Consider the following 22,708-nt stretch of genomic DNA (forward strand, 5'->3'; position numbering starts at 1 on the left):
GGCAAGCTTTGGAATTCTTATGTTGCTGCTGCTGAAAATCGATTTTCGTGCGACCTAAAAAGACAAGCTTACTTTGCCACAACAAAGTAATATTTAAAAACAAAAACAAGGAAAAAAAAATACATGAAAACTGAAATTTAAATTCAAATAGACAAGTGCTGAAATTCGTAGGATGATAACTATGGAAGCAGAAATGATGACAATAGCAGCAGCAGCAGCAGCAGCAAGTATGCTTGATTGTACGTGTGGTATAGGATGCAAACAAAAACAAATCAATACAGTAACAATTGCAATCGGCGGCAGCATCGAAGCCATAAATATTGGGTGCTCTAAAAAGCGAAGTACAAAACTGTGACCTTTTGGGCTTAGACTGCAATAAATCGTTTAATATAAAAGCACATAATAACTCGTAAAACGCAGTAATATAAATGGGTAGAAAATTATAGTTTTCATGAAATGTTAAATGAAATTTTAAACAAATATGAAATTTAAATGTTTAAAATTTTTAAAACTATTTTTTTTTAACATAAATGAATTTTTTTTTTGTTTTTAAGTTTCGATTTAAATTTTATATGTATCGGGCATTTTTTAGCTGCATGAGAACTATCGATATCGATAACTTTGGTTTGACAATTGAGAATAGAAAACTGTGTTGACATTTCCCTTCAGTAATGTTTGAAAAAAATGTTTGGCAGGTCCTTATGAGTCGTTTAACGCCAAACGAAAAAAATTTAATAAAAAAAAGGTTCACAGAGCAACGTATTGAAGAAAATGCCGAAATGTCGATTCGTCGCCTTTGTCAACTTGGTGGTGTTTTTCCTTCGACTACATGGAAAATGTTTTGTAAGGATTTCGGCTTAAAAACAAAAAATAATTGGCGCTTATACTTCGAGCTCCTTCTCGTGCGTCTTTGGGCTTAGACTGGAATAAATCGTTTAATGTACAAGAAAGACATCATCTGGCAACCCTATCAGTCATTGAAAAAGTAACATTTTGTGAATTGATATATTGGAGGTTGAATTAGTTTTAAAGTTTTTTTTCGAAGATTTGGGGCTTTATTGGTACAAACTATTTTATTCGAAGTATTGGCCATCGCTAGCTACAACTTTCGCCCATCTTTAGGGCAATTTCCGGATGCCGTTTCTCCAAAATTCTGGCCGCTGCTTGGCTATCCATGACTCAACCCATATTTTGGTAGCCTCGTACGAGGAGAACCGCTGGTCCGCCAAATCGAGACTCATATGCCGGAACAAATGATAATCGGAGGGAGCTATGTCTGGACTATACGGCGGGTGGGGTAACACTTCCCAGCCAAGCGTTCCAAGGTATTTTTTGACAGGTTGAGCAACATGCGGCCGAGCGTTGTCTTGTTGCAAAATAACCTTGTCGTGCCATTTTACCGTTTCCGGCCGTTTTTCTTTCAATGCCCGGCTTAAACGCATCAATTGCAGTCGGTAACGATCCCCCGTGATTGTTTCGCCCGGTTGGAGCAGCTCAAAATATACGACGCCGACCTGATCCCACCAAATGCAGAGCATGATTTTCTTGCCGTGAATATTCTGCTTGGCCGTCGACGTTGATGCGTGGCCGGGCAAACCCCATGATTTTTTGCGTTTTGGGTTATCGTAGTGGATCCATTTTTCGCCGCCAGTCACCACCCGATGCAAAAAACCCTTCCGATTTTGTCGCTCGATCAGCAATTCGCACGTAAAAAATCGCCGTTCGACGTCGCGCAGCTTCAACTCGTACGGGACCCAATGTCTTTGCTTTTGGATCATTCCCATCGCTTTTAGACGCTTGCAAACGGTTGATTTATCAACGCCCAATGATTCAGCAAGCTCTTCTTGGGTTTGGCACGAGTCCTCGTTTACCAATTCCCCCAATTCCGCGTCCTCGAACTTTTTGGGCTGGCCAAGACGCTCCTTGTCTTCGGTGTGAAAATCACCACTTTTGAATCGTCGAAACCAGTACTCACATGTTGAAATCGACGGAGTATGGTCTGGGTAGGCCTCCTGCAGCAATTCACGGACTTGGGCTGTATTTTTTTTCAAATTGAAGCAGAAAAGCAAAGCTTCCCGCAAATTGCGTTTCGACGGCACGAAAGTTGACATACTCGGAGCACGAAAACACTGCGCTGTTTATACTTCAGCGAAATGACAGATACTGATAAACAAAGCCTAGGGATGAGGCTTTGTCATGAATATATATTCAGTATTGCCAACGCGATAAAGTGATAAATAGCGCCATCTGTGTGTCACCTTTCCGTGAAACGTTAAATGCATTTGAAATAATTATTAAATGTAAATTATGTTTTGTTTCTAATTTCCGATATAAATTTTCATATGTACTGGTTGTTTTCAACTTCATGGGAGCTACGATTTCGGTAACTATAGTTTGACAGACAAACTGTGTTGACATTTCTGTTAAGTAACGTTTGGCAAGCCATCATGAATGGTTTAGCGCCAAAAAAAACGCTTCTATATAGTGGAAATTTTCTTCAAAAAAAAAAAAATTTTGTGCCATTTTTTTTGTTAATTGGGCTCATTTAGATTTACTATTCAGATTTATAGGAAAAGGTAGTCATAAATTGGGTTGGGTTGGGTTGCGTTGGGTGAAAGAAAGTCTTTTTCCCTATTTATGCGACTGTCCAGGTCTAGATATAGCAAAATAATAATTTTGCTCAAACTATTTTTCTTGTCTAAAAAATTTTTTTTTTAATTTTAATTTCAAAAAAAAAAAAAAAAAAAAAAAAAAGAAAAAAATTTAAAAACAAAAAAAAAATTAAATTTCGAAACAAATGTTAATAAATTTTACTAAAAACTATTATTGCACCTTTTTGCCGACCCGATATGTCTCACTGTGAAGCATTTACTTGCTGTTGCCGAAATAAGTGCTGCTGCTGTGGTTGTTTTCATTACGCGTTGAAAGCCAATTTCAGCACTTTTTATTAGACAGCTTACCAGCGTCCCTTAGTTTTTGTTTTTATGAAAGCAATTGCAAGTGAATGAACCAAAAAATTAAACAACAAAACTAAAAATTGGAAAAAAAAGAAAATTTAAATATAAAACAAAACACTATCATTGCCTTTACTTCATTGTTATTCGCCGCTAGCAGCGATAATATTTTGGTTTCAGTTGCAGCAATTTATTTATTTTTTCAGTTTTCTTTTACAATTTTTGTGGTAACTATTTGCTTTACGTCTAACATTTCACAAGCCCTGGACGTTCACAACATTTTTACTCAAATCAAAGTATCACGTTTTCTAATGCAACATCTTTAGCACAACAACAAAAACAATAATAGTGAACAATAAAGTTGCGGCATAAGAAAATAGTTGAAGTAAACTAATTGCTAACAAGCTCAGCAGCAAAACCAACAACAACACCGAGAACATAGTCGCTGAAAGCACAAACATTTTTATGACTTAACAAAGCAAACGAATAAATTAAGAAGAGAGAAAAAAGAGAGAATTTTTTATTATTGTAAAGTGAAGAAATTCTAGACATCCTGCAGTCAAAGGGAAAATAACAGTAACACCGGACAACAAGGAAAAAATTGTAGGAATGGTTCTTTTGCTGATTTTGTAAATGGACGATCCTCTTAATTGAAAAATAATAATAATTTGTTTCATCGAAAGCAGGAAGGGATTTCCAGCGCTGCACTCCAACAAGTCAAACAAAATTTTCTTCCCACTTTTGAGAAATTTATAATTCTCAGTTTGGTATTTGATTTATCGTGAAGCAAAAAGGATGCATGAATGAATCATGTTGTAAAACTCTCCAGCCAAAAATTCTAGCCGAAAACTGTGCTATATTTTGTGAGTTTTTTTAACAAAGTGTAAATAATGCTAAATTTTAAATTTTCACTTTTCGTTTTCTATTCTTTTTTCACAATTCATCTTATTGCTTCCTTTAACTTCTTCACTCAGTTTTTATTTATTAAAATTCCTTAGGGTAATCAATTGGCTGTCGCTCTGCTTAGTAATTTTCACGAGCATCTCAAAAGTGCCGCATTCATGATTTATACTCACTCATATATACATATGTTTACAAGGAAGGGTTAAGTATTTAACTGGCGGGAATTTACGCTCATAAAATATTTATTTATTTTAGCAGCTCAGGCGTGTCGGTTTGGATTCTCCTAAAAAAAGCCATTCAATAAAAATGGAATCAATTAAAGTAGTTGGCTCAAAATAGAATTGCAGCCAATGTGAATTGAAAAATAATAATAAAAAAATAATCTGTTTTGTGAAAAAAATAAAATGAAATGAAATGAAAAACAAAACAAATAAAACAATGGAAAAAAACAAAATTAATAAAAGATATAAATAAGTATAAAAAAAAATAATAATAAACGAGCTCTAATAAAATAACCCAAAATATAACGAAGCAAAATGGAATAAAATAAAAAGAAAATAAAATTAAGGGAAACGAAATCAAATGAAATAATCTATTGTAGTAAAACAGAAAAATATATCAAAAATATTAGAAAACTGGAAATAAAAAGAATAAATGAAAATGAAATAAAAAAAATAAATGAACATAAAACAAAAAATAAGAATAGATCAAATAAAAAAATTGACAAAAAAAGAACAAAAAATAAAGGAAAATAAATCAAAAACATAAAAAAACTTAGCAAATTAAGTGACAAAAAACAAAAAATAAAATAAAATGAAAAAATATAAAACAAAGGAACATAAAAATATAAACTTACGTAAAATGAAGTGCAAAAATAAAGTAAAAATAAAAAGATTATAAAATTTAAGCAAATAAAATAAAAAAGTGTTGAAAAAGAATAAAATAAAATACAGAAAAGAAAATAAAGAATTTTAAAACAAAAAGGTATAAATAAAAAAAATTAGTGAATTCAAAAAAATTAATTAAATAGCATATCGAAAATAAAACTCATTAAAGTATATCAAAAAAATTAAATAAAATAAAGCAAAATAACCTCAACGAAACAAGTTAGATTAAAAATATACAAACGAAAAGAAAAGAAATTAGTATAAATTAAAAGAAAATTAAATGAAAAAAATAAAATTTACTACAATTAAACAAAATTATATTAAATTATATATAGTAAGAATAAAACTAAAAAAAAAATGGAACATAATGCAATCAAATAAGATGAAAGAAGAATAAAAACATAGAATAAAATACAGTAAGAAAAAAGTAAAAAAAGAAATAAAAAATGTAAAAAAAATTAAACAAAATAAAATGAATACTTAAGTTAAATTATAAGAAAAGATTAATTAAAAAACAGAAAAAAAAGATCAAAATAACATAAAGAAAATAAAGTATGATACAGTAAAAAAAAGATACAGAAAATAACGAAAACTAAAAAAAAATTAGTTAAAAAAGTTTTCTTTTAAATAAAAAAAAAAATAATAATATAAAGTAAAAAATAAAAAATGCTATAAAATAAAATACAACATAATTAAGTAAAATTAGATGAAAATGAATATGATAAAAAATTAAAAAAAAAAATAAAATAAAATAACATAAGAAAAAATAAATGCAATAAATTGAAAAGGAATCATAAAAAAATCAAATTAAATTAAGTGAAAAAAAAAAAATAAGACTATACTTCACAGGATCATGTCAGTCTTCAGATATATCGTTTTATCTGGTAATGATAATGATAATGTTTTTCCAGGACCAAGTTATTCCAACTAGAAATTTCCGAAGGTCGATACATGGGAAGGTAATAGAAGATAGGTGCCGAAGGTGCGGCATTTATGGTGAAATCCATCTAAAACTGACGCAGATGTACAAATTCAATCCAAGCAAAATACCGTACTTCAGATACATCCCAGAACCTGTTCAAGAAGACTCCAACTACCTTCTATATTATGACCGAGCAATTTTAACAAATGCCACAAGAGACCACAATAGGCCAGATATTTTCCTTATTGATAAATCTCAAGCGACTGGTTATATAGTTGATATCGCTGTTCCTCTAAACAGAAACATGCAAAAAACATATGCGGAAAAAATATCCAAATATTCTGACTTAGGCATTGATGTTAAACGCCAGTGGAAGCTACCAATTATCATCTCAACTCACGGACTAGTGCATAAAAACTTAGCAGACAACGTGAAAACTCTTCAACTCCCAGAATATTTAATTTTTGACATGCAGAAAGCAGCTTTACTCAATTCTTGTCATATAGTCCGAAACTTTTTACAGTAAACGTTTTTCTTGTTTGTAAAATTGTTAACTATTTTATGTAATATTTATAGATATTAATTTAATTGTAATATTTGTACCTGTTATAAATTATTGGCTTGCAGCAAAGCTGTCGCCAATTAATGTAAATCACTCCTTTCTTGGGATGCAATACAAAAAAAAAAAATTAAAAAAAAATAAAATATAAAATAAAAATAAAATAAAATATAATAAAATGAAGTAAAATATAATAAAATGAAATAAAATAAAATAAAATAAACAAAATTAATGTAATATATTATAAAATAAAATAAACAAGCAAAAATAATAAAATTATGGAAAATGAATAAAAAGGATAAAAAAAAATCAATCAAAGTAATCGAAAATATATGAAATACAATTTGAGTGCAACAAATTTTTTATAAGTAAAAAACAAAGTCAAAAATAAATAAAGTGCATGAAAGAAATAAAGTTAAAAAAAAAATTTTAATTAAATAAAGAAGTAAATTATAGGTTTGAATAATAGTGAAACAAAATAAAATAAAGTAAAAAAAAAATAAATTTGTTAAAAAAATATAGATACATAAAATAAAATGTATGAAAAAAAAATTCAAAATCAAAAATTATGTAAAATAGAATATTGAAAATAAAGAAAAATACAATAAGTCAAAGGAAAATAAAAAAAAAGTTAAATAAAAGGTATCAGCAGAAAACTACTGAGAGACCAGCGACCCAAGCTTTCGGTTGACTAATCTGTCAGAAGTGGGAATTAAGTAATACATATACACAATGCATAGTTTTCGGGATCAAAGTTTTGAAGTACTCCCCCACCTTCAGTATTACAGTAGTAGTAGCCACTAAGCATTCTTTTTTGGAAGGCAATCTATACCAACTACCGAGCAGGCAGTTATGGTTAAGATGTATTAGCGACCTGGACCCTTTTTCATGAGATTTCAGATATATTTGTATGGATATTTGATGGAAAGATTCTGTAGGTCACCTTTAATTACACACGAACCTACTTAACACGGATCTCTGTAATCGAAACAGTTTCAAATTACTGAATGAACTAGTTTGAAAAAAATGGAAAAATAAATTTATAGTAAAATAATTGGCTTGAAAAAACACAAATTATTACAGATTAATAAATTTGCTTAACCAGACGACCTTTTAGGAAAAATATCTTGTCATAATTCCTACAAATTAATTACTTTATTGTTCTTTTTTACTTTAGCATAACTATAAGATACCCGCATATGTTTGACACTAAAGAGTTTGGCCAATAATGAATAACATTTTGATTGTGCTTTTCATATTAAATACTACTAAGCCAACTAAATGCAAAAAAAATTAAGAATATAAGAATGAATTTACTTGTTGTTATTAATATTTAATGGTCATGGTTATTGAGGATTAGCTGGTAGCTTATTCTAAGAGACTTTTGTTTTATATTTATTCACACAAGCATACGTACTCACATATATGCAGAATTATGTATTATTTACATACGCGTATCTCATATGGAGTAAACATTCTTATACAGTTATTTAAATGCCATTTAAAAAATTGGAAATATTCATAATTTATTTATGCCTCATGACCATCTAAGCCGTTTAATCTCATTATTCACAATTAATCAGTATTTTCATTAATAAACGTCTGTTTTTCAAAATTATTAATTGCAATCAATACAAAAGATTAGCACCCACCTGCTTATTTTTTTCTCAGTTGAATTCCGAATGTTCCGCTACTTTGTTCAATGCTGTTGTTGTCGAATCAAAATCGTTGAACGGCTCACACTTCTACTTGGCTGGTTTTATTGAAATGGTTTTTGTTTATTTTTTTTTGTTTTGCCGTTTTTATGCTTTAAAAAAGTTGTATAATTTCCTCCTACTCAAACGAAATTCTTTTTCGTTTATCTTCGCTCATTAAAATTTTGAAGTATTTATGTTGTTTGTTTGTCAATAAAATTCACTTCGAATAGTTTTTTGGCGTTGAGTTTCGTAAATGCTGAAAAAAAGGAAAAAAAAATTAAAATAATTTATTTAAAACATTTGATTTTATTAAAAACCGTTATATATTTCCTTTAAAAAAGTACATTTTATTTAAAAAATAACTATCTTTAAAAAAATTAATTTCATTTAAAAAAATGTTCGTGAATAAATTTTATTTTTTTTAAAAAAACATGCTTATTTTATTAAAAATATATGTTCCCCTTAAAAAAAACTTTTATTTTACTTAAAAAAAATATTTTCTTTAAAAAATTTGATTTATTTAAAAAAAAATATATACTTTCCTTAAAAAAATTGATTTTATTAAAAAAAGTATACTTTTTCTAAAAAACTGTGATTTCATTTAAAAACATTGATTTAACTTTAAAAAATACACATACAAAACATACTTACAAAAAACTAGGTTTTATATAACAAACTTGGTTTTATGAAAAAGAATTACATTTTCTTTAGAAAATTTTATATTTTCTTTAGAAAATTTAATTTCATTTAAAAAATTTTCACATTTATTAACAAAATATTTTTATTTTAAAAAATTTTATTTTATTAAAAAAATATATGTTTTTTTTTTAAATTATTTTAATTATTATTTATTTCGTGATTCATTTAAATTTTTGTGCGTAAAAATTTGGAATGGAATTGATTATTCATCTGTTTCCTCATAACTTCTTAAAATATCAAAATAATTCATCTTTCTCTTTATGAGCTTTCAGTAACATAGTAAACATCTGGGTTAGATTAGATTAGGCGAGGGACTATTAACAGAGATAATTTGATGATATCAAAGGATTGCTATGCTCGACACAGTAGGAAAGGTCGTGGAAAGACTGATCAAATCACGACTGGCCGTAGCCATAGATAACACCGGAGGACTATCGGCGGAAAAGCACGGCTTTAGACGCGGAAATTCTACAAAAGGGGCAATCTAGACTGTCATAAATAAAGAAGGAGCAGCGCAACAGTGCAGGATTCAATTCAGAAACATAGTCCCCCTTGCCACTTTAGATATACGGAACGCTTTCAATAGCGTAAGATGGGCGGACATGTTAGACGTCGCAGAGCAAATACACATAATGCGAATTTACTAGCGAGACCATTAACTCGTCTATCAAAGCCCAGAGGGTTCTCGTTGTACAGACGTCATACCCAGAGCGGTACAAGGATCCATCTTGGTCCTGTACTGTGAAACATCACTAGGACGAGGTATTCAATATAGAAATGCCCGATAGTACCTTTCTAATCGGATACGCAATCTATATCGCCGCAGTCATCACAGCACAAAAAAGCCCGTAGAAAACGTAACGAGGTCATGATACGGACACAAACACAAAACTTAGTTAATATTTTTAACAAAGAAGCACATCCCGTTAGAAGTTAGCTTACAAACTTGCTCAGACACACTAACCATAAATAAGGTTCTAAAGTACCTAAGCATAAGGTTGAACCCAAGACTATCTTTCTGGGCCCCACATAAAACACGCAGTAGAGAAAGCGGTCCCTACTCAGTAGACTGGTGGCAAATACAAGAGGACCAACCCAGGGGAAACGGGAAATAATGATGGCTACCTTGCTCTCCGTTCAGTCGCAGTCACTTTTTGTGAACGATGAACCTCATGTGGATGAAGAGCTACTGAATCGTCCCATATGTGTGATGGAAAAACAAAATCACTTGACTTCCCAAGCGCATTGGATGAAAATTTTCACTGGAGATCAAGGGAGATGGATTTTTCTTTGTCTCATATTTTTGCACGACATGACCCATGTCTGGCGGAACTGGAATCGCAGAAATCATCATACCAGCGCTATACAAATTGGACCAAAAATTTCTTGCAATCATCAGTCTTCTCTAAAAATATAAAAAATTTCAGAGAACCTTACAGGAAAGAGATCTAATTGAAGCTACTCCTATCATCCGCTTTCTTGTATTAGTTTTGCTAGAAATATATGTCTCATTGGTACTCAACGTTTTAAAATCCATTGCGTCTCACATTTTAATAAAGATTTTCATTTCAATTGTTTAACAAGAAAATTTGGATTGACATCAGTGAATGAATAATAAAAAAATAATAGGACTATCAATAAGTTCGTGCGGTTTTTTTTCGAAATTTGAAACTTTATTGACGTAAAATGGTTACAAATTTAATATTCAAAATATTGTCCATCGCTTACTACTACTTTTTCCCATCTTTCTGGCAATTCACGGATTCCCTTTGTGAAAAATTCGGTCGGTTTTGCCGCAATCCACGAATCGATCCATTTTTTGACTTCATCGTAATTACGGAAGTGCTGGTCAGCCAGGCCATGTTGCATCGATCGGAAGAGATAGTAATCGGATGGCGCAAGGTCTGGACTATACGGCGGGTGGGGTAGGACATCCCATTTGAGCGTTTCTAAGTATGTTTTGACCACTTGTGCAACATGTGGCCGAGCATTGTCATGTTGCAAAATAACTTTGTCGTGTCTATCGGCGTATTGCGGCCGTTTTTCTCGCAGTGCTCGGCTCAAACGCATCAATTGTCGTCGGTAGACATCCCCCGTAATCGTTTCATTCGGTTTCAGTAGCTCATAATACACAACACCCAGCTGGTCCCACCAGATACACAGCATAACCTTCAGGCCATGAATATTCTCCGCCGACGTCGATGTTGAAGCATGGCCAGGGTATCCATACGTTGCCCGACGTTTTGGATTGTCGTAATGGACCCACTTTTCATCGCCAGTCACAATTCGATGCAAAAAACCCTTTCTTTTGTGCCGTTGAAGCAGTTGTTCGCATGCCATAAAACGGCGTTCAACGTCTCTTGGCTTCAATTCATACGGCACCCAATGGCCTACCTTTCGGATCATTCCCATGGCTTTTAAACGTTTGGAAATGGTTGATTGATCAACTCCCAAAGTTTTTGCAACCTCTTCTTGCGTTTGAGCCGGATCTTGATCGAGCAATTCCTCCAATTCGGTATCCATGAACTTTGGCGGCGCACCCTCGCGTTCTTCGTCTTCCAAGCCAAAATCACCACTTTTAAAGCGTGCAAACCACTTCTGGCACGTTCGCTCAGATAGAGCATGCTCACCATAAACTTCCACCAAGATACGATGACTTTCGGCTGCTTTTTTCTTCATATTAAAATAATGAAGAATTCCCCGCAAAAACACATTATTTGGCACGAAATTCGACATTTTCAAGTGTGGTAAAAATATTGTTGTTTACGCTTCAAATAAAAAACTTATACTGACGTTTGTGCCTTACGACAGTAGCTCTCCAATGAATGTTTGGAAATGTGGATCGATGGAATAATAATCAAGTTACGCCATCTGTTGTAAAACCGCACGAACTTATTGATAGTCCTATTAGATTTGGTAGCTGCTACCGAAACCAAATGACCGCCACAGCCTGCCCTGTATGGGGAATTCGGATGAGATTTTCACACTTTAAATTCCATAATATACTCTAATACACAAAGGTGGACTTAAAATACTGGCATTTTTCAATTAAGACAAATTTTGCGATTTGTGCAGAAAATTCAGTGTAGTGAGAAAAAAAAAATGAACCATAAAATCACATTAATTTATATATGCAACGCTAAGTAAATGAACTGAAAGTGCTAAGATGAAAAAATGACCAAAATTAAAAATATATCTCACACAGTTATCCATCACTGTCAGCGCACGCTGAAAAGGCATATTAATGAGTATTATAAGAAAGTGCAATTTGCACTACAATCGACTTAATGCACACCCATATGCCAGCAACGGTCAAGGCGTATCAATGTCAAAAGCAAAACAAAAAGGAAGCAACAACAACAACACCATCATTAGACAGCCACGCTGGAGGTCAGCATTTTTGTGATGCGGCAGCAACAACAAAGTAGAAGAAAGCATTCATTGCATTGACAAAAACGTTAGAGAAATTAGCGAGATGATGGAAGAAGTAGAGTGCGCGGATAAGCGCAATAGGGTGTGCGTTGTTTGAGTGAAAGAAGGAAAAAATATACAAAGAAACAAGAAATAAAGAAAGTGTAGAGGTGAAAAGACGCACCAAATGCAGCGGTGTTTGCAATTCTTATAAGCAAATGACTGCAGAGTCAGCAAACAATTGACGAGTTTGCTTGCGTTAATGTTGTTGTGAGTGTTTTTGTTTTTTCTTTTCTTCTAAGCCGTCGACACGCAATGCATTTTAAGCGTTTAAGCGCTAACGCCTACTTTTTTAAGATGGGCAGCTGTGTTCACAATAATAGCAGTGGGAGATATTGCAAAGTTTTTGAACATTTTTTGTTGTTTTTTCTGATTTTTTTGTAAAAATATGCTTCATATTACAACAAATACCATATAAATGAAAGTTTGAAATTTGAACGAAATTAAAAAAAATTCAGCGAATTTTGAACAAAACTCATCATAGCCTCGTTTTTATAAAATGTGCTTCATACTTAACCATAAACCCAATAAATTAAAGGTTATACATTTTGACAAAATTAAAAAAATTCAACGAATTTCGGTAAAATTTCATCAGAGGCTCTAGAAAATCTCTTTTGTAATAAAAAAATATGGTTTTTTAACAAGTACATAGATTTGTGTTCACAGCAATAGTAGTGGGCGATGTAGCAAAGCCTGGAATATTTATTTAGTTTTTATTTAATTTTTTTTGGAGGTTGAATTAGTTTTAAAGGTTTTTTTCGAAGATTTGGGGCTTTATTGTGAAAAAACGGTACAAAATATTTTATTCGAAGTATTGGCCATCGCTAGCTACAACTTTCGCCCATCTTTCGGGCAATTTCCGGATGCCGTTTCTCCAAAATTCTGGCCGCTGCTTGGCTATCCATGACTCAACCCATATTTTGGTAGCCTCGTACGAGGAGAACCGCTGGTCCGCCAAATCGAGACTCATATGCCGGAACAAATGATAATCGGAGGGAGCTATGTCTGGACTATACGGCGGGTGGGGTAGCACTTCCCAGCCAAGCGTTCCAAGGTATTTTTTGACAGGTTGAGCAACATGCGGCCGAGCGTTGTCATGTTGCAAAATAACCTTGTCGTGCCTTTTTACCGTTTCCGGCCGTTTTTCTTTCAATGCCCGGCTTAAACGCATCAATTGCAGTCGGTAACGATCCCCCGTGATAGTTTCGCCCGGTTGGAGCAGCTCAAAATATACGACGCCGACCTGATCCCACCAAATGCAGAGCATGAGAGAGTGGATCCATTTTTCGTCGCCAGTCACCACCCGATGCAAAAAACCCTTCCGATTTTGTCGCTCGATCAGCAATTCGCACGTAAAAAGTCGCCGTTCGACGTCGCGCAGCTTCAACTCGTACGGGACCCAATGTCCTTGCTTTTGGATCATTCCCATCGCTTTTAGACGCTTGCAAACGGTTGATTTATCAACGCCCAATGATTCAGCAAGCTCTTCTTGGTTTTGGCACGAGTCCTCGTTTACCAATTCCCCCAATTCCGCGTCCTCGAACTTTTTGGGCTGGCCAAGACGCTCCTTGTCTTCGGTGTGAAAATCACCACTTTTGAATCGTCGAAACCAGTACTCACATGTTGAAATCGACGGAGTATGGTCTGGGTAGGCCTCATGCAGCAATTCACGGGCTTGGGCTGTATTTTTTTTCAAATTGAAGCAGAAAAGCAAAGCCTCCCGCAAATTGCGTTTCGACGGCACGAAAGTTGACATACTCGGAGCACGAAAACACTGCGTTGTTTATACTTCAGCGAAATGACAGATACTGATAAACAAAGCCTAGGGATGAGGCTTTGTCATGAATACATATTCAGTATTGCCAACGCGATAAAGTGATAAATAGCGCCATCTGTGTGTCACCTTTAAAACTAATTCAACCTCCCATATAAATATACCCTTCATACTACAAAACAAACCCATATAACTCAAAGTTTCAAATTGTTTACAAAATTTTAAAAATTCAATAAATATTCCTCAAAATTCAATCTCAAACTCCTCAACCTCTAGAAAATCTCGTTAGTAATAAAAACTATGTCTCATATTACAACAAAAACCATATAACTCAAAGTTTTGAACTTTGCAAAAACTTTAAAACAACTAAGCAAATTTTCATTAAAATATCAATTTTGTTTGTCAGAATTTTTAGAGCAATTCTGGATATGCAGTTTTATAGTCCATTAAATTTTGTACAATAAAGTTCAAGTTTCAGAAGGCTCAAACATTGCGTTGAGTTTTGACAATTTTTTGTGCTGGCGGTCTGGAGCATTTTCTTCATATAAAAAAAATTGCGGGTATTCGTTATAGGGGAAAAAATTAATAAAACTACAAGAAAACATTATCAAAAATTAATGCGAATTTTGAGTGACTTTAATGAACAATAAAATTGCAAAATTACGAGCATTCTATATAGAGAAAAAATTAATAAAACTACATAAAAATGATCAAAAATCAATGCGAATTTTGACCCATGGACTCTTGCTTAATAAATCAATATGTCTCATATTACAACAAAACTCAATATTTTAAGACTTGTACAAAATTTTTAAAATTTCAACAAACTTTCATCTATATACCTTTATAATTTTTTTTATGTTAGTTCTAAGCTTGCATTGTATAAAAATAATTGATTTTGAATTTCAACAAACTTTCTTCAAAATTCATGAGAGCTCGAACCTCTAAAATATCTCTTTTAATAATGAAAAATATGGCTCATATTACAACAAAAACCATGTAATTCAAAGGTTTAAACTTTGCAAAAAATTTTAAAAAATTCAGTAAATTTTCATTAAAATATCAAAATATTTTTTTTAGAATTTTTAGAGCAATTCTGGCAAATTTAAGGCCTTTAAATTTTGGCATAATAAATGCAAGTTGGAAGTGACTTGAAAATTGCGTTGATTTTAAAAAGAAATTCTGCTGCAGGTCTTGCGTTTAATGAACTAGAAAACTGGTATTCTAAAATGTTTACTAAAACATTTTATTTTTTATTGCAAATTTAGAAATTTTGTTTTGTGTGCAACTTTTTTTTAACACACTTTTATTAGGTCGGGTTGTATGTATGTATGTATGTATGTATGTATGTATGTATGTATGTATGTATGTATGTAACGGAATCTTTGAGCTTAATTTTCACTGGCTTCTAAACATCTGATCGACTTGAAATTTTGCACACCTATCAAGGGCCGATGACAATGCAATAATTTGATAAACGTTTTCCATTATCCTTATTAGGATTGTCAGGATTAATATTTTCTTTTTTTACCTGTGGGCAAAAAGTAAGGTGAATTTGGTTGTAAAATGAAAAATCTTTATTTATTCTTGTAAATCAATTTCATCCCCTTCAAAATAATGCCCTCTCGATGAAATACACTTATGGCAACGATTTTTCCAATCCCCGAAACATGCCAAATAGTCCATTTCCGGTAGTGGTCTCTTGAGTTTTGGGAATAGCCAAAAGTCACACGGAGCCAAATCAGGCGAATACGGTGGTTGCGGAACGATATGCGTGGAATTTTTGGCGAAATAGTCACGAAGAACGAGTGTAGTGTGAGGCATGTGAGATAAATTTTCCATTATCCTTATTAGGATTGCCAGGATTAATATTTTACTTTTTTAACACACTTTTATTCGCTCGGGTTGTATGTATGAATGACTGTAACGGAATCTTTGAGCTTAATTTTCACTGGCTTCTAAAAATCTGATCGACTCGGAACACACAACATAGATGACTAGATCGGAAACTCTTTTTCTCGTGAGAGCGCTAAAAAATGTGCATTTTTTATAACATTTGCCAATATTGCCATACCGGTAGAAACATGAATTGGGTATTTTTTTAAACAAAAATTGAGAATTTTTAGTTTCCACACCACCATTGAGGTTAGTATTTAGTGTGCGGTTGTGTAATAGTATATTACTCGTAAACACCTACATATACTAAAAATAAAAAATAGTTAAAAGTAAACTAAAAAACACGCTTTTATTGCTAATCGAACTAAAAAGTAGAAAATAAAAAAATAGTTTAAAAAAACTAAAAAACACGCTTTTATTGCTAATCGAACTAAAAAGTAGAAAATAAATTTTTATGACAAAGGGACCTATAATGAAGTAATAGCAAATCGAAGGATCAGTCATAGTCAACTACCTCAGAACAGAATTATAACAAAAATTATTGTACAAATAGAGTAATTCAAATTAGAGTTAAAAGCGTGGAATGCATTTTGCTTCACTTTCATAACCCTCTGTACATAGGTAGAGTAGAATGGGGTAAGATAGGTATGGGGGCACAATAGGTAGGTGGGGTTTTCGTCGCACTGTTTTTGCAGAGGTCACTCGTCTTATGTGAATTGAATACGTGGTGGGGAACAACGTTCGCGACTGTCATTTCGGCCGTCACCATTGGTTAGTTATCCTAGTTCTGGCGTCGTTTAGTTTTTTGTGAGCTTTTCTCCGACATAGCATTTTTTTTATTCTACGGTGCAGTGCATTTAATGTATGTAAATATTTTTCAGGTGAGTTTTATTTTACGTAGAAAATAATGCTGAACACGAATAATGTGTCAGTTTTTTGATATTTTTGTTTTTTAGAAAAATATCGACACTAACATAAAACATGTGCTTGGGGGCACTATAGGTCAGCCGTCTGGGGGCATTATAGGTCACTACTTTTAATGGAATAAAATAAATTTTAATTGTTTTTGCAGCAAAATGGTGCGTAATTATGTGCGAAAAACGCCGAAACGAAGTGAAGAGGACGTAAAAATGGCAATCGCGGCCGTCCGAGATGGCGCTAGTGTTCGATCAGCCTCTAAACAATTTAAAATTCCGTTCGAAACATTACGTGCTCGCGTGATGAATTAAAGAAAAATTTCTAACTTTTATAACATGTGCAGTGTTCATACTCTATAAATAAAAGTTAAAACGTTAATTTCCAAGCCATGTACATTGTTCTTTTCCCCTCACATATAGTGACCTATCGTGCCCCCCGATTTTGAAAATATCGAAAAAAAGTACCTATGTTTTATTGAATGCAGCTTCCAAAATATTTAGCCAAATATAAGTCAGTACAACCAAAATGTTAGCAGATAAATAACCTTTCAAAATCTTGCTTATTTTTCAAAATAAATGCAAAAACACCGTAGCAAGAGCTCTCCAAAAAAAAAAGACCTATCTTACCCCATTCTACTCTAGTTGCCAATAGAATGATTGTAATATTTACTATACCAAGCATCCCACGCTTTTAACTCTAATTTGAATTACTCTATTTGTATCTTAATTTTTGTTATAATTCTGTTCTGAGGTAGTTGACTATGACTGATCCTTCGATTTGCTATTACTTCATTATAGGTCCCTTTGTCATAAAAATTTATTTTCTACTTTTTAGTTCGATTAGCAATAAAAGCGTGTTTTTTAGTTTTTTTAAACTATTTTTTATTTTATATTAATTTTTTTATGTAAAATTTGATTTCTCGATGCAAATTTAAATTTTTTTTTTTTAATTTCCAACTTGGTTTTTATTAAAAAATAAGAAATATTAAATAAAAATAAAATACTAATATTTTGAACCCAAGTGTATGTGAGCGCAGACATATTCACACATAAGTATGTAATTATTACCAAAAAGCACATCGTGTCATTCAACTTTATTGTTGTTGTTATTCAAAGAAAACTTATGTACTAATGTTGCTGACGCATTCGTTGCTATCTTAGGCGTGTTGTTGTCATTTCTGCAACTTTCTTCAATATTTACCACACAACGCATGCACGCCGCCAACGGCATTTTAATGCGAAATTAGTGAGAATCAGCATAGGAAAAGGAGCTGAGGTGCCACTGCAAACTCTCACGCCTTCCCTGACTTCTTCAATGCACCTCCTTTGCTGCTTCTCTTCTTTCACCTAAACATCAACTCCAAATCAATGACAATAAATAAGCCATCTAACTTTTTTTGTTGCTTTTTTTTGTTTGTGTGTTTAATTGTCTGCCTGCATTGAGCTGTGAAAAATAATCATAAAAGAATTAGCAGCTGCTGGTGAAATTGAATACAACACCCAAAAGCGAAACCGAAGCGCTGCTAGCCGCCACATACATGCACTTCGACTTAGCACCGCTTAGCAAAACAGCCATCAAGCAAGTTTTGCTGAGCGGAATTGTTAATTAAGGGATTTGCCGGATGGATGCGCATTTTCGATTAAGTTATTTGTTTTGATTTGGTTTCTTGTGTTTTATGTCTTCATTACTTTCCCATTTTTTCTTTTTGTTCATTTTTTTCTGCTTACTTCGCTGTTTATTTTCAACTCTTTCTCCCTGCTAGTTATATACCTAAAAATTATTAGTAGTTTCGCTAGTATTTTCTCCAGTTTTAATTTATTTATTTATTTGGCCACTCATAGGTGATTTTCACTTTTATTTCTTTATTTTCTACAAAACCCATTCAGTTGAAGTACCAGCGCGACGCATTCAATTTTTCATAGTAGCATTGACGTTTCTTATTATTGTTGTTCGAGTACAGATTGTTAGTGTCATACATAACCGTACAGGCATTTGCTGAAATACGAGTAAACAAAAGCGGTCATTTATTTAGTGAATATAAGCCAAGTGCACCAACTACAATGTTTTATTATTTTTCTATTACACCTTGTTTGACCTTCTGCACTGGTCTGTGGTTCTGCGCCCGTTCGGTGTCCCACGAAGTCAGTCATTTTAAGTGCATTGCGCATTTACTTAGTATTTATTGAAGTTTCACTTTCGGTGCTGTCAAATTATTTTGTCATTCGCTGCGCATTTTGGTGGAGAAAATGAAAGTGGGTGTATAATTATTGTGTACAGAAAAAAGAATAATCGTCGTTTTGGCATTCTGAAAGTTTGTTTTGCATTTTATGGCTCAGTTAAAGGAAGCGCTGTGTTTTATTCACTGATAGGGGCGTACGAAAGACTTAAGCGGCGAACTTCAATGCATTAGTAATACATAATTCACATATGTACATACGTGACTACCAGTCATACAAAGCACTTTTCGAATTTAGGCTTAGTTCGCGTTTGGTTTGACTGCTTTATTTTCAAATCATAAATTTCTATTTTTTTACTAAAATATGCAATTGGAGACACGAGTTGGCTAATAGAAGGTGGCACAAAACTAATCACCCAATTTTGTTTTTGGATACAGTTTTTGCTAAATAAAAAAAAAAAAAGTTTTGAATAATTGTAATCTTTATTTTGACCTTTAGGTACTCCATTGCTTGTCTGACTGTATCAGAAGGGATAGCTGTCTGGTTCACAAGCGTCAAATATGATCGGTGTACGACTTCGTTGGCAAAACTTACATATCTTCTCATAGAGTAACGAGAGGATTGAGGTTCTCTTGAGAACCTGTGGCCTACTCCTGTAAATATGGGCCTCTAGTCAACTCAGCGAGCGCTGAGCTAGTGCACAAATACAAAGTCGTGAGATCTTTCTACCCATGGGTAGATCAGGGGCGTTCGAGGGAACTTCTGAGGTTAACAAAGCAGCAGCTCTCGAATTTGTTAATTTTGGAATTACTTCAAGTCTTTTCTGCAAAAGTTATCTGGAGGATGAGTTGGAATCATCGCCGCACCTTCTTCTCAGCTGCTCTACTCTCTTCGGGTAAATATTTAGACAAATTAGACAGACTTTTTTGCTACTGAATTTCATCAGCAGCTTGAAGCAGTTATTACGTCAGTAGCCAGTGTTGGTCATCATCCTCTTATCCAAAGTCTCTTCTTCCATCCTTCCCACCTGTTTGGTTCTCTTTCTTCCGTTTCTCCTTCCTATTTTACTAACGGTAAATATTCGGCATGCGCTCTTCCGCAATTATTGCAAAGTATTTTATTCTAACGCGCCCCCCCCTTTTCTGTAAAAAAAGAAAAAAAATTGTTTTGTTTCCTACTCGAGAGCAAGTGAGTCATATAGGTTAGGTTAGCTTACGATAGTTGCAAGTCTGCTTGAGGATGTAGTGGGGGTCACTTAGGCCTGAATGCCCTTTGTGAAACCACTTGTGTGGGCTCAAGCCACTCCTTTGCCGATGTAATGAAATCACTTTGTCTCTTGGATAAATAATGAAAAATTGTCGATAGCTGCAGATTCCAAGTCTGCCAGACCTCCAAAGAGGTAAGATTTTAGATAGCGATGTCACTTTCTCTTCACATCCTCCTCATTTCTGCAGCAGCGCCAGAAGTTATTAGAGGAACACAGCATACCCTTCCCATTAGTTCCTATTATACAGTAACCGATAACGATACGAACTATTGTAATATTGGAAGCCCAGTTTACATTAAACGGCCTTGGTCTTGTACTCGTCCCTGCTTACTTACCTTAGTAATAAGCTACCGGATGGTTTGAAAAGGAACACGTAGAGTAAGGATAAGCTCCAGTGGTATCACAATGGACCTGCGAAAGGTCTAAGTGTGTATTTATGACAACCACCCCACCTACCTACCTACCTTAGTGGTCACCGACTGCGACCTAATTCAGAGCTTGTTTGAGGATAAACGAATGCTCACATACTGGGCAGAGTTAACAGAGATTTAAGATCAGTTACTCTCCTTCAAAGCTATTCGAATTTCCATGATTGTCTCTCTATATAGGTTTTCAAACAATATTTGTGGTGCACCGCTTAGTCAGCTCATTGAGAATAGCTTTACATCCAATTCCTTTAAGAAGCACTACAAGGGTTAGAAGCAGAGATAAACATTAACAACATCTGATACGCTGACGATATAACCTCTTAGCAGACAGTTTAGGTTCCCTACAGGAACTAGTCAATGCTCTTACGCTTTGCAGTGAAAACGTCGATTTAAAAATATGCGTAAATAAAACTAAATATATGATCATCAGCGGAAGAAACATCAATACTGATGCAAGCTTATCAATTAATGACATGCCCATAGAAAGAGTAGAGAATTTCAAATTTTTAGACCATTAGATTAACAAAAATTGGGATCCTTCAAAAGAAATAAAAGTCCGAGTTCAAGCTTCTAGGGCAGCCTTCATTAAGTATGAAAAAGTCCTCAATAACCATGTCTTCAGTGTGAAACTAAAAATTCGATGAGTTGATTTGTTAAATGTTCCATGTTTACTCTATATTACTGTATGCTATGGAGATATGGACTATAAACACCACTGGCATAAATAAAATAGAAGCATTTGAGATGTGGTTATATAGAAGAAAAATATATCAATGTAATTTATTATATAAAATTGTATGATCGCATACGTTCGAAATCGAATTGGCAAATAAAGAAGAAATAAGAAGATATTTAATGGCAGCTTGACTGTCAGAGAAGATCGTGATCGGTTGTGCTTGGGCGCCGTCAATGAACCATAACGTAACATCTTTTATAGCTATTAATTTAGCTTGAAGGACGCTGGGGTAGTCTGCGGTAGACCCAGGTTCAGCTGCTGATCGTGCAAAAAAATGAATTCTCGTGATTAAGTTCATAAACTTGTAGTGCTTGCTCTTATGATTGTTTGATTCTTATGGAGAATACAAAACCTATGCGGAACTATGAGCGCTTCAATTCAAATGAAATATTGAAGGAGATCATAAAAATTCTCAGAAACATTTCCATTTACATTGTCAAAAAATCAAAATCAAGCCAACCAGCATTCGTAGCACATTTTGTTCAGTTTTATAGCTAAGTGGTGACTAAAAATACTTTTTTTTATTTGCTCTATTTTGTTTACACAAATTGCTCGAATATAAGGTTCGGCGGGCGCCGTAGTTGATTGTGTTGATCCGTGACTACCATTCGGAAGACGTGGGTTCGAGTCCCCGTAAAACAATAAAATGTACATAGAAAAAAGTTGTTTCTAATAGCGGTCGCCCCTTGGCAGGCAATGGCAAGTGAGTGTATTTCTGCCAAGAAACAAAGCTCCTCATAAGAAATATTTATCGTTCGGAGTCGACTTAAAACTGTAGGCCCCTCCATTTGTACAGAGTATACCAATTTGAGAACGCCATTTATTCCAATTAAATATAGCTCCAAATTGCTCCATTTTAAACGTAAGTGACATATTTATATTTCTAACTTAAAATATTTCTGCGGACTTTTGTCAAAGAAACTTAATTGGCATTGCCAGATTTTACTCTTTGACCATTAAAACCTGATTTTTCATGAGAAAACTTAAAAAACATTATACAATAGTACAATTTTTCTTAAACTAACTTTTGAGCTAAGACTGCGTAATAAATTTTTAAATACTGCATTAAAATCAGTGCTTGAGAGGCAGAAGCGGCCAAGTTGTCTTAGTAGTTTTGTTAGACATTCACAGATTTAAAACAATATTTTGTTATAATTTATTCCGCCTTGTTATTAATCAAGAAAGAAAAAGTATTATAACATTTGCAAGCTACAAAATCTGTTATTCCTTACGTGTGCTTATTTACATGCCCAAAGCTGTATGTTGGTATTCTTCATCAAGCGTTGCATTTAAACGCATTTTCGAAAGGCCATAAATTAGAAGCAGAAAATATTAAAATTTAATGCTCATCACTCAATTTAAAAGGCAACAGCGTATATGAAAGCTTAATTTTCCCACGCCAACAGAAAATTCAAAACGA

The 22,708-nt window shown here is 33.5% G+C and overlaps 1 protein-coding gene across 3 annotated transcripts in view; it reads right to left on the bottom strand.

Moving 5' to 3' along the window:
* LOC128858815 (guanylate kinase) overlaps positions 1-22,708 on the bottom strand; it is a 219,075-nt gene that overhangs the window by 65,049 nt on the left and 131,318 nt on the right. For all 3 annotated transcript variants that reach the window (XM_054095331.1, XM_054095332.1, XM_054095333.1), the window contains exon 4: positions 7,878-8,178. The gene's annotated coding sequence lies outside the window, so the exon portion shown is untranslated. The remainder of the gene's footprint in view (positions 1-7,877; positions 8,179-22,708) is intronic.

Source organism: Anastrepha ludens, chromosome 3 (genome assembly GCF_028408465.1).
Source record: "Anastrepha ludens isolate Willacy chromosome 3, idAnaLude1.1, whole genome shotgun sequence".
Taxonomy (NCBI): domain Eukaryota; kingdom Metazoa; phylum Arthropoda; class Insecta; order Diptera; family Tephritidae; genus Anastrepha; species Anastrepha ludens.